The following is a 10,821-nucleotide window of genomic DNA, read 5'->3' on the forward strand; positions in this document are numbered from 1 at the left end:
TTTTTAAGGTGAGCCAGCCTCCTATTTTACCACGGAGGCTTTGAGGCATTAAGGGAAAATAGATGATCAATGAAAGTTATTTCAGTATCTGTTTTTAAGTTAAATTAAAATCTTTTTGTGGACTATTGTTAAGATTGTATACAAAATCAATGTTAGTAAGGTGTTTTTTATAAATATCAATATTACTTTTCGGTGGAATGTAACAATAATCTAAACAATAACACCTGGTCCAAGACAGATTGAAAAGCATATTTGTTTGATTTCCAAGATAGGCAGAGTAATCAAATTACAAGAAATGCATGAACGGACTCCCAAAAGTATACGACCACCACGATCTTCTGCAAAATTAATTTGAGTTCACAGCAACAAATAATACGTTTGTATGTGATTCTTAGACAAGCTTTAAGTTCACTTTAACTTAAATCTTTGTCGTGTTTCAATTAATTTGAATCAAAATGTCAGATTGATTTCTTTTCAAAAATGACATTTCCACAATTTCGATTTCAAAAATAAAACATTTCAATTTGAGATTCTATAAGTATGTTTTTGTAAATTATTTGGTTTGTCTAAGCATTTAACAGGATTTATTTCTTTTCAGATCAAAAACCTTAACCATTAAGAGCTACAAGTGCATTTAATTGAAAAAAGTTAGACCAGGAACCAGAAGAAAACAATGAGACTTACTCTACTCGGAGCCCAAGTAGGTGCGTTTTAAAAAAGAATCTCGTAAACAAAAGAATATTAATGTTGCTTTGTTTCAGCTATGGATTGCTCCAATAATATACTTTACTAATAACTCTCAAGAAGATGTACATAAGAATAAAAATTGACTTTATTAGCATCCCCTTAGTGTTTCCATTTCGGGTGCTGCTGATTACAAACCATGATACAGAAAGCAATTTCTCTCAAGAAACCTGAAAGGTTTGCTCAAAACAAGGGCGCTAGTCCCCAGGTGTCATCGACTTTGTGAAATTCAATTCAATGGTGCAAGGGAAAGCTTTGACATTCAATAGTCGACCGCCCAGTTTTGGAATGACTTAACAGCGACAATAGCAACAGCAGAGTATGCAGGCAAATCAGGTAAGTTCATTCATTTACTTATAAGTAATTTTAACACGGATATTCTAAATTCTATGGTTCTTTAGGATTTCCAACGTCCTTTGCCCATTTATCAGCTGCCAAGAAGTATGGTACAAGCCAGAATTGTCAAAATACTCACCTCGCTGTTAATCCGTCAAAACTGGACTTAACTCAAATTTGGCCACGTTCGCATTGCAGTTCTAGGGTGCGCCTATACATTCAGCACGATTGTTTTTTGTTTTTAGCGAATTTTTTTATAAAAACCATGGAATTTGGCTGCCAAAAGCAGTCATATATTATTTTTAGCACAGTTTTCACTAAAAAAGAAGTTGTAAAATTCATTTTTCTTAAAATATTGCATTCATTTTTCAATTTTTGAATTCAAGGGATCTCTTTTTTGAACGGCTGAGTTCACATTGTTTTCCCCCTAATTGTGCAAACTTCACCAAAAGCCCTTACCAACTACATAGAATCTGGATTTTCCCATAAGAAATGCAATGAAGAACTAACACATGCTTATGCTAACTGGCAAAATTCTCTCAATCTAGTTTGTAGGCCGAAACAGAGCAAACCCATTAAGTTGGGACTCTAGATAATGTATTTCCTCTATTGAGGTGACAATGAAATTATACTACTTGAAACTTCAAAATCCATTTCAATTCAACTTCAACTAAAGCTTTCATCCCAAAAGATGAATTGAAAAGTTCATAATTACATTTCTTTCTTCAACTCGAGCCTTCTGCTTATAAACGTAGTAAAAGTTTCAAAACCCACTTTTAGCATCTTGAAGAACTTATATCCTTAGGTGCCAGTTATAGCTATCATTGGTGTTCATCATTGAAAACAAACATTGGAATTTTTTTGACAGGTCGTTTATAGCTATCATTAAAAATTTCTGTCATTGAACAAATTTTCCTGATTGAAAGCCAACGAAAAATGTTTACTGACAGAAATTGTCATTGGTATTGTGTGAAATTGGAACACGAATCAGTGCAAGGATTCGTTTTATTTTTGGAAATAAATTTCCGTCCGAAAAAAAATACATTTTTTGAGAAAAATAAATGCGCAATTCCATTTTTTATTCTTTAAAAAAAATCCTTCTGTGATTTCCGATCAATCAGTATATAATTTTTATTTCTGAACAAAGCGAAACACCGTCAAATATCAATTCAAAACATTTTCAGGATCGATTTCAATTATATGTAGCTATAGCAGGTCTCTTACTAAGCTTTTTCCAAAAATGAAGGCTTTATTAAATTTTGTAAAATGTGCGAGAAAAAAAAAGGACGGATAAGTGTTCTTGAAATGGTAGATTCTTAAAAACAATAGCAGACATTTTTTGACAGTTGGTACGATTTGAATCGTGTTGTATGTACACTAATGGGCTGTCTAACTTCAAATTCAAATATTTTCAATGGAAATACCCATATGAACGGATTGTCAAAGCAGATGTCAAAAAACTTAAGAACTACTCGTTATAACTGAACTGTGCTAAACCTCGGTGGAAAGTTAAATTTCTTCAAATCACAAAATTTGATGTTTGGAGGTTTTATCAGAGAGATTTTCTTTTTTTTATGCAAATGCATTTTAAAAACATTTGATTTCTTCTTCAGAGGTGAACACAAATTGTTCCTATATCTCTTTCACTGCTCTTATAGATATCGTGAATAGATACTATTTGTATCAATTTCACCCTTTAGAATATGAATAAGAAAATAAATACAAAAAACAAGACAGGACCAAAACATGCGCACATACCACTTACAGGATTACTGATTCTCCATCTCCATAAGTTTTATCTTGCTCAATAAGGGACGTTTACTGGTTTCAGATAATGTTTTAAGTAGGATAAGGATTTTGATGATGAAAAGTAGAATGAAAAAGATTATTTAGCGAGAAAGTGACTTTTGTGCCTACACGTCAGATTTTTGTGTTCTCCCTGTCATTTTTCAGAAGAATACAAATGATTTTTAAAGGATACCTTGTGGATTTTAAAGTGTGTTTTCGAATAAAGGTACATTATTTTTTTATTTTCTAGGGATAGAAATATACGTCAGGAAACTGTTTTTAGTTTGTTTTGTCATTCCAACTTAACTGCAATTCAAGCTTTCAACTCAAATGAACACAAATTCTGGTCTACAATCAGAGCCTATTTAAACTTAAGCTTTCGTAGAATTTTAAGGTTAGAATTGAGAAATGTAAGCTTCTATAAACTTGAGTATGTAGATGCAACTCATTTATGAATCCTTTTAATCTGATAAATGCAAGGAATAATTTTGTACGTACATATTTTTTATCTTCATCTTCAGTACAGAATCAGCAGCAAACAGGAAGACATCTTTAACACGTAACTTTCGGAGTAAAAATTACAAAAAGAATTCGTTTTTTTAGGTTAGAATATTTAACTCTTCAAAAACAAAATTTCTATAATTTTGTTAATCGGATCAAATTGCACCGCATTGAAAGCTTAACATGCATTATATCCTAAAACATCAGGTATGTAAAAAAAAGGATGTTCATTTTTCAATGCATATCTTCTTTTAATAGAAAGTTTAGTTAAGATAGTTTGCCTAGTGTTGTTTTGACCACAAAATACCAAAATTATCAGAAATATTATTGACCTCTAGTTTTTGTAAGTGTTAGAAAACGTTCGTAAATACGGATGCAAATTTTTCAGTTATTTAAAAATATTTCTTTTTAAAGTACACGCGCAGTCTGGGGATTATGACACACCTTTAGCAGCTTTTAATTATAAAGGGTGTTTTTTAGACGTGTGGGTTTCAAGAGGGATTAAAACGCAAGCAATTTAGTTTAATGGCCAAGAATTAAGTTACATACATTATATAGATAAGGGCTGTGCCATTAAGTTTTTAAAATAATTTCAAAAAAGTCGCACCGGCTGGTTCGAATAAATTCAAGACGAGATGCTTAATTTTCGACTCCTTTTTTTAGGGCCGTATGTCAGCAATACCACGCCAAATATTCTCTTCCAAGGCGTCAATCGTCTCGATCTTATCATTATAGACAAACGACTTAACATAAAACCACACAAAATATTCCAGCGGTGTTAAAAAAAAAATTAAATTTGAGGAAAGTCTATTTGTTATGAAGTTGCAAACAAAGTTAAAAATAAATTAAGTGACCAACTGCGGAAAAAGTGGTGACAGATTGAAAACCGTAGAATAATGGTTAGTGCGTTGGACTGACATGCTAGAGGTCTTGGGTTCAATCCCTGACTGTGCCATCTAAAATATTTTAACGGGTACTGCCTCTTGCGAAGAATTGGCAAATTCTCCAAGAGTAATTCTTGTCATGAAAAGTGCTATCTCAAATCAGCCGTTCGGATTCGACTTAAAACTGTAGGTTAGGTCCCCTCCATCCCTAACAATAGAACTCGCACACAAGAATGGTTGAGAATTGTAATTCACTAGGCCCTAGTTCTCAAACGGACTGTTGCGCAACCTTATTGTTTTTTAAATTGAAAACCACTCCCGTTATTAATGTAATGTCTAACCCACAGTGATATTTTGCATCTTGCAAGAGATGGATTACCCTGTCGTTCTTTCTTTGAGACTGCTAGGGTCACCGCTCGTAATGATTTTTAAAAGTTAATTTAAGGGATTTATAATACCCATTCCTTTGTAGTATGTACTAAACATAATAAAACTAAATTTGGAATGATTTAATAAAAACACACAGCGACGAAGTTTTAAACAATTTTTGTATCTTACAACATGTCAAAAACTAAGGATAAAGATAAATAACGGCTGCTTCAATTTTTGTTCTACTTTCTGACATTTCTTATTAATGGCAAAGTTCGTTTCGCAATCCATTAGGCGATCTTCAAATTGATAGCTGATTATACCGAGCATTTTGGGCTAGTTTGAGATTTGTTTTTGACAGCACATGATTTTTGTTCATAAGCTTTATTTTCCTTTGAGATTATATCAATACAAACCCTTCCGGATAACTTTTGATTGATCACCTTACGTGGCCAATGCGTTCTTTAGATTAAGGTTTGTTTGTTTTGTTTTTTTGCACCAACTTGGCTGTTTAGACTTGTTCAATGCGACGTGTTGCATAAAGGGAAATTGATACTTTTCTAGTAAGCAGAACTGTTACAATTATTGGATAGTTCCTAAATTGCTGAATATTTAGAAAACTACTTAAAAAATTACTTAAAATGTCAAGCTATTCACAAATAGTAAAATTGTAAGTCATGTGTCAAGTGATGTACATATATCCGGAGTCCTGTTGTTTTGTTGCAATCACATATTGTTTATTTTTGATAATAAATCGTAATTGTTTTTTGCTTCGAATTATAATACGTATGGTTTAATATTGTAATTTGTAACGTCTCCAAAAGCTCCTATTCTTAATTAATGGGTCCAACAATTCTCCATAAGGCTTTTATTTAGAACCTGGGTACTGGCAACACCATGGTTCTGTACAACACGATCTCAGAGTTTGGGGCATATGGCTGTGTTCCTAAATTTTATGAATCTATAGAAGAATCCGTTTGACTTGAGCAGCCGCCTTTTGCATTTTGTCGTATGTCATCCATACTTTGATTTTTCTTTACATCAAATCTTAAATTTAATACACAAAATATTAATACAAAATTGATTTCTTCTTTTGTTTATTTTTAATTACAGGCTTAAAACAAAATAAGATTGAAACAGCCTAATCGAAAATGAACGCATATACGAAATTAAAAAATGAAAAATCACATAAAAAATCATGGAAAAAATGTATTAAAACAAAAATTAAGAATTCCCTAAAGTCATTAGATTGGATAGCTTTTGAAATAGTTTGCTGTATATTTAAATAGACGCGTGATGATTTTTTTTGTTGTCAAAATAAAACAAAAATAAGCTTAAAACTAATATAATGCGTATCTTTTTAATATCTATAATTTTATAATAACTAAAGTAGATTTTTTACTTATACTAGTTTTCTTTTTATACTTTAAAACAAATATGTGTAACAAAATGAAAATATCATAAAGAATAAAAACTTAATCCTTAAATAATATGTATTTATATTGTGTTGTGTCTATTTTTAATTTTACTTAAAATATTTTGAATTTTTTTAAAACAATTTAAGGGTACTCAAAGTGTTAATGTAAGATAGGGAGGAGCAATTACTCATGCTATCAATGGCGGATCCAGGAGGGGGGGGTCGTAGGCGTCATGATCCCCCCTGTAAGATTATTTTTTTTATTTTCATAGGAACTGCCTTGTATTCAAAACTATCGTATTGCCTTAATGGATATGAATCCCATTATATTTCACTTCTTTGATATTTGTTTGCCATAAGTACTACTTTTAACAGAGGACTGGACCAAGAACATAATATGAATCGAAAATTCATCCTTTTTCAAAATCACAGCACAAATTCATCAACTTTTGACCAATGGATGATCCAGGGGGGGGAGTCATGTGATCCAAAAACCTAATGCAGTTAAGTTGTATAAGTAAAGGTTTATCCTAAAGATGTTTTTAGTAATTTAACGACATTTTCCAAAAAGTGGGTTTTCTGTCAAAACAGCTAAAATTTTTGTTTCACTCAATTTAGAATTTGGAAAAACTTAAGTAGCTTTAAATTATTTTCATAAAATTTGTTTCTAAGAAAAAGAGCAAATATTCAGGTTCTTAAAAAGAAACCTTGAATAAGAGATCGTCAAATTGATGACAAGTTTCCTTTAAATCAATTTCAATTACGTCTCAAAAATTCGTAAAAAAAATTCGAACTCGAGTTTTCAATCAAACATGGCATTACGATGGCAGAACAGTCTTAATAAGTTTTTTTTTCATTTTTAAATACGAAAATTGGAAACATATTTCGGTATTGAAAAGCAGAAGAAGAAGGTTTCATAAAAACGTTATTTTTTTAAGTTTTCTTAAAAATGTCGATATCTCAGAAAGGGTCATGATGTAAAATGTAAATTTATAAGCACTGCACAAATTTATAAACTGCACACAAAATTTAAACTTTTTTTAGAAGTTAGTCTAGTTTTTTTTTTGAGAAATAAAATGACATTTAAATTTTTGTGAAAAACTTATTTTGCAGATACATTTTTAAATCTTTAAATATAATACAAAATTTTGAACAGACTTTTGGACGACATTAGCAAGTCCTAGCGACCCAGGTGTGCATTTTATTGCTTCCAAAATTATTTTTCTATTGAACACAAACATTTTTTAGATCTTAAAAAATTAAATAAATATACTTCTTAAAGTGAATTTGCTTTAGATGTTCTAGAACTGAGAATTAAACACGAATTTCAATAATATAAATGTCCCTAAAACTGCAATAAAGTGACATTTTTGTTAAAATAATGGCTAATTGAAAAACATAATGAACGCTTCATATCTATTGATATAAAGGCTTCGAATCTCTTGGAATTTGAAATAAAAAGAGATTCTGAAACGTGTAATTTGTGAGGGCCGCACAAAAGTTTCTTTCCAACTTATTTGTTTGCCTCAATTTGTTTTTATTTAATTTTTATAGAAATTATGTAGCCTTAATGCAATCATATCCTTAAATTCAAGAACCAAACATTTTTGTCTTTACAATTTTTAAGTTTTGTTGACTCCTTTAAGATAAAAATATTTCTATCATTTACGAGTAAGCAGACTGATAGCGATAGTATTAATAGACTCCCGAAAATTGAATTTGAAAAAACTACGTCAAAAAATCAAGACAATTTTTCATATCAGATCCTCTCTCATTTTCTGGGTTTTTGAATTTTTGTAGCGTTCTTCGCAATATTAGAAATGGAAACAAGAATAGTTAATATTATTTTTGAAAAAAAGCTACGTTTCAAAACAATTTCTTACATTTCTGTGTGAAATGCATCTATTGTGTTTTAGCTCTATGGCATATTTAGAAAACTGTTGGAATCTTGGAACGCTTTCATATGTAGTGAGTCGTTCAAATTAAAAAGTTGGACCATACCTTTATATAATTTTATAACTAAAGTTGTCACTTTAGCCTATGAAATGTGTTAATGTAAGGTTAAGATGCATATTATGATATTTTAATTTTGTTTGCCTCCTTTACAGAACATTAAAGAACAATTTTAAGTGGTGAGTAAAAACTCATCTATGTATATAATAAGTGTGTGACCCCCCCTGATTAAAAGTCTGGATCCGCCCTTGCATCCATTTTATGTAAAGGGTTGTCTATTAAAGGTGGGTCGATTTTAAAATTGAATAAGACAAGTAACATATGAGATATCAAAAAGGTTATATCTTTATTTGAGACAATGACATATTGTGTGAAATATAACATTGTTAAAATGGCCGCCGCCGCCGTGACTTGCTTTGAGGGGTGCATTCGAATAGTCCAGTTCAAATCACACGATCTTTGTGGTCAATTCCCCTTTTGCCTCATTTGTGTCTTGATGTTGAAACCGTATGTCTCCGGTGTCCATATCATCCAATTCAGACCACAAGAAGTTCGTTATCATCGTTCTATAGTGATTGCCGTTGAAGGTGATAGCCAGCATCATTTTGAAAAAGTACAGCCCAAAATCCACACCGAACCATAACTTTATTTGGATCAAGTTTCACTTCGTGAATTTCACGCGGGTTGGTCTCTTCCCAAATCTGGCAATCATCCAAACATGGGCCTTTCGATTAAAATTTAGATCAACTTCTAACTCCTCCGAAGTCCAATTAGGTGACACGCTGCGTATGGACTTTGGTTTTAGTTCTTGAGTCAGTTGGATGCTGTATAGGTGCAGTCCTAAATCACGACGAAATATTTGCCGTGTTGTATTCTGCGAATGCCAAGTTCTTGCGAGCGAGCGACGTGAAATTGAATGCTTCAGATTTAGATGCACACCCGGCGATATTTGAGGCTGTACATGTTGGTTTTGGCTGATTGTTGACAGAGCCGGTGGACTCTGATTTGTTTGAAGTTGGATTGGAAAGAGAGACAGGACGAATAGTTGGATTCACATTAAAAGAAACTCTTTGCTGCTGTGGTTTAAGTCTTATAGTAGTAAAAGAGGAGAGGAGTGACATTTGTGATCTGTCAAAGTGGTTTCCCTAAGAAAAAGCTACATGAAAAAAATCCTTAAAAAGTAGTTAAAATAAAAGATCATTGTTTTTTGTGAAAACTTGAAAAAATTACAATTATTATGCCTAAAAATTGAAATACCAGTAAGTCATAGTGTTTAAGACTCTTAAATCCCCTTTGCAAAGGTTCCAAATTTAACATAACCTATGAACAAAAGAGGGCATAAGAAACTTACCCTCTTCATTATAATAACGCAAAAGGAGGCAGATGATTTAGTCTTCCTATCGGAGACTATAAACGGTATGCAGCTAATGATAAACCGCCTTGAACGATACTGCAAAACCTGGAATTTATCGGTTAATCTTGCCAAGTCGAAAATTATGATTATGAGAGGGGGGTGGAAGGTTTTCGAAGAGTGAAAAGTGGACGTTTGAGGAGGAACCAATAGAGATTGTGAAAGAGTACAAGTCCCTAAGAGTCTTAATTGCTTCTAACCTAAACCTAAATAAGCATCTTTAATACAAACTGTCTGAAGCTAAACGAGCTATGTATTATCTGTGGAGAAGTTGTATTGAAAGGAAAAACATATCAATTCTCTTTTACGGAGCCCATGTTTGAGAAAATATTTTCTTTGAGGCTGTGGAAAATTTTTTTCGTTTTTTTATACGGAATACTTTCAAGCTGGTAGTTCAGCAAATTACATGTTATACTGAGCAGCAGGTATAGCACCGCTATTTTTGGATACGCTAAAAATACATTTCGATTATGTGACAAGAGTAATGACGATTGCAGAAGAGAGGATTCTAAGACTGGTTCTCATGCATTCTGGGGGAACTTGCTGAGCGGAACAAGTTGGCCAACGAATCTTCAGCAGATTTTACAGTATCAACCGCTAAGGAAAGTTGGAAATATGATTTATGATAAGTTCCCTACGGAAGCAGAGTCCTTGCAATACAGAACCTACTACACCAAGCTGAATCATTTTTACTTGCTACATATAGGAACTATATGGCAAGTTTTGAATTCGTGCAAAATTTCGAACTCGAGATTTTAATCAAACATAATATAATGATGGTAGAGAAATCGAAAAAAGTGGGTCCCGCGATTCCGTCCGGTCGGTTTTGTCTGTCTGTCCACGCTCCTACAGCCTAAACCATTGGGCCGATTGAGGTCAAACTTGGAAGTTAAGGTTTTGAGCAGATTCGCGTTAGGCGTTTTTTTCATTTTTTGTTTAAGATCAAAACTAACAGTGGCTCCCATACAATTTTTTTGGTCAAAAAACGAAAATTCGAATTTTCTCAAAAACAAACCGATAGATTTTTTTTTTATTTTCTCTAAAATTTTATTTTTTAACTTTGCTTCTTTTAATAAGAAAAACATATTTTTGTATTGCTCAGGAATGGTACCGCTCATAGAACCGTTATTTTGTTTTTTATTTTTCCTAGCAACTTATGAATCGATTTCAATAATTTTTTTCTGAATAAGCTCTTATATTGCTTGAACAATATTTTATTATCAAAAGTACATTTTTTTATTGTTTGGATTTTTAAAAAAATATTGAAATTTTTTTTTTCAAAATTGATATCTCAAAAACGGGTAAACATTTTTTTACAAAATTCAAATGCGTAGCGCATATTTTTGACCAAAAATATTTTTAGAACAAAATTGAAAAATTTTATTTATAAAAAATGAATTAAAAAAAAAAACCGCTCT

General features: G+C 31.9%; 1 long non-coding RNA gene across 1 annotated transcript; it reads left to right on the forward strand.

Annotated features, from left to right (window-relative positions):
- Positions 1–3,401: 3,401 nt before the first annotated feature.
- On the forward strand, positions 3,402–5,930 carry LOC129952649 (uncharacterized). The gene is made up of 2 exons (XR_008782355.1): positions 3,402–3,576; positions 5,736–5,930. It is a non-coding gene; the product is annotated as an uncharacterized LOC129952649 (long non-coding RNA).
- The last annotated feature ends 4,891 nt before the right edge of the window (positions 5,931–10,821 follow it).

Source organism: Eupeodes corollae, chromosome 3, assembly GCF_945859685.1.
Source record: "Eupeodes corollae chromosome 3, idEupCoro1.1, whole genome shotgun sequence".
Classification (NCBI taxonomy): domain Eukaryota; kingdom Metazoa; phylum Arthropoda; class Insecta; order Diptera; family Syrphidae; genus Eupeodes; species Eupeodes corollae.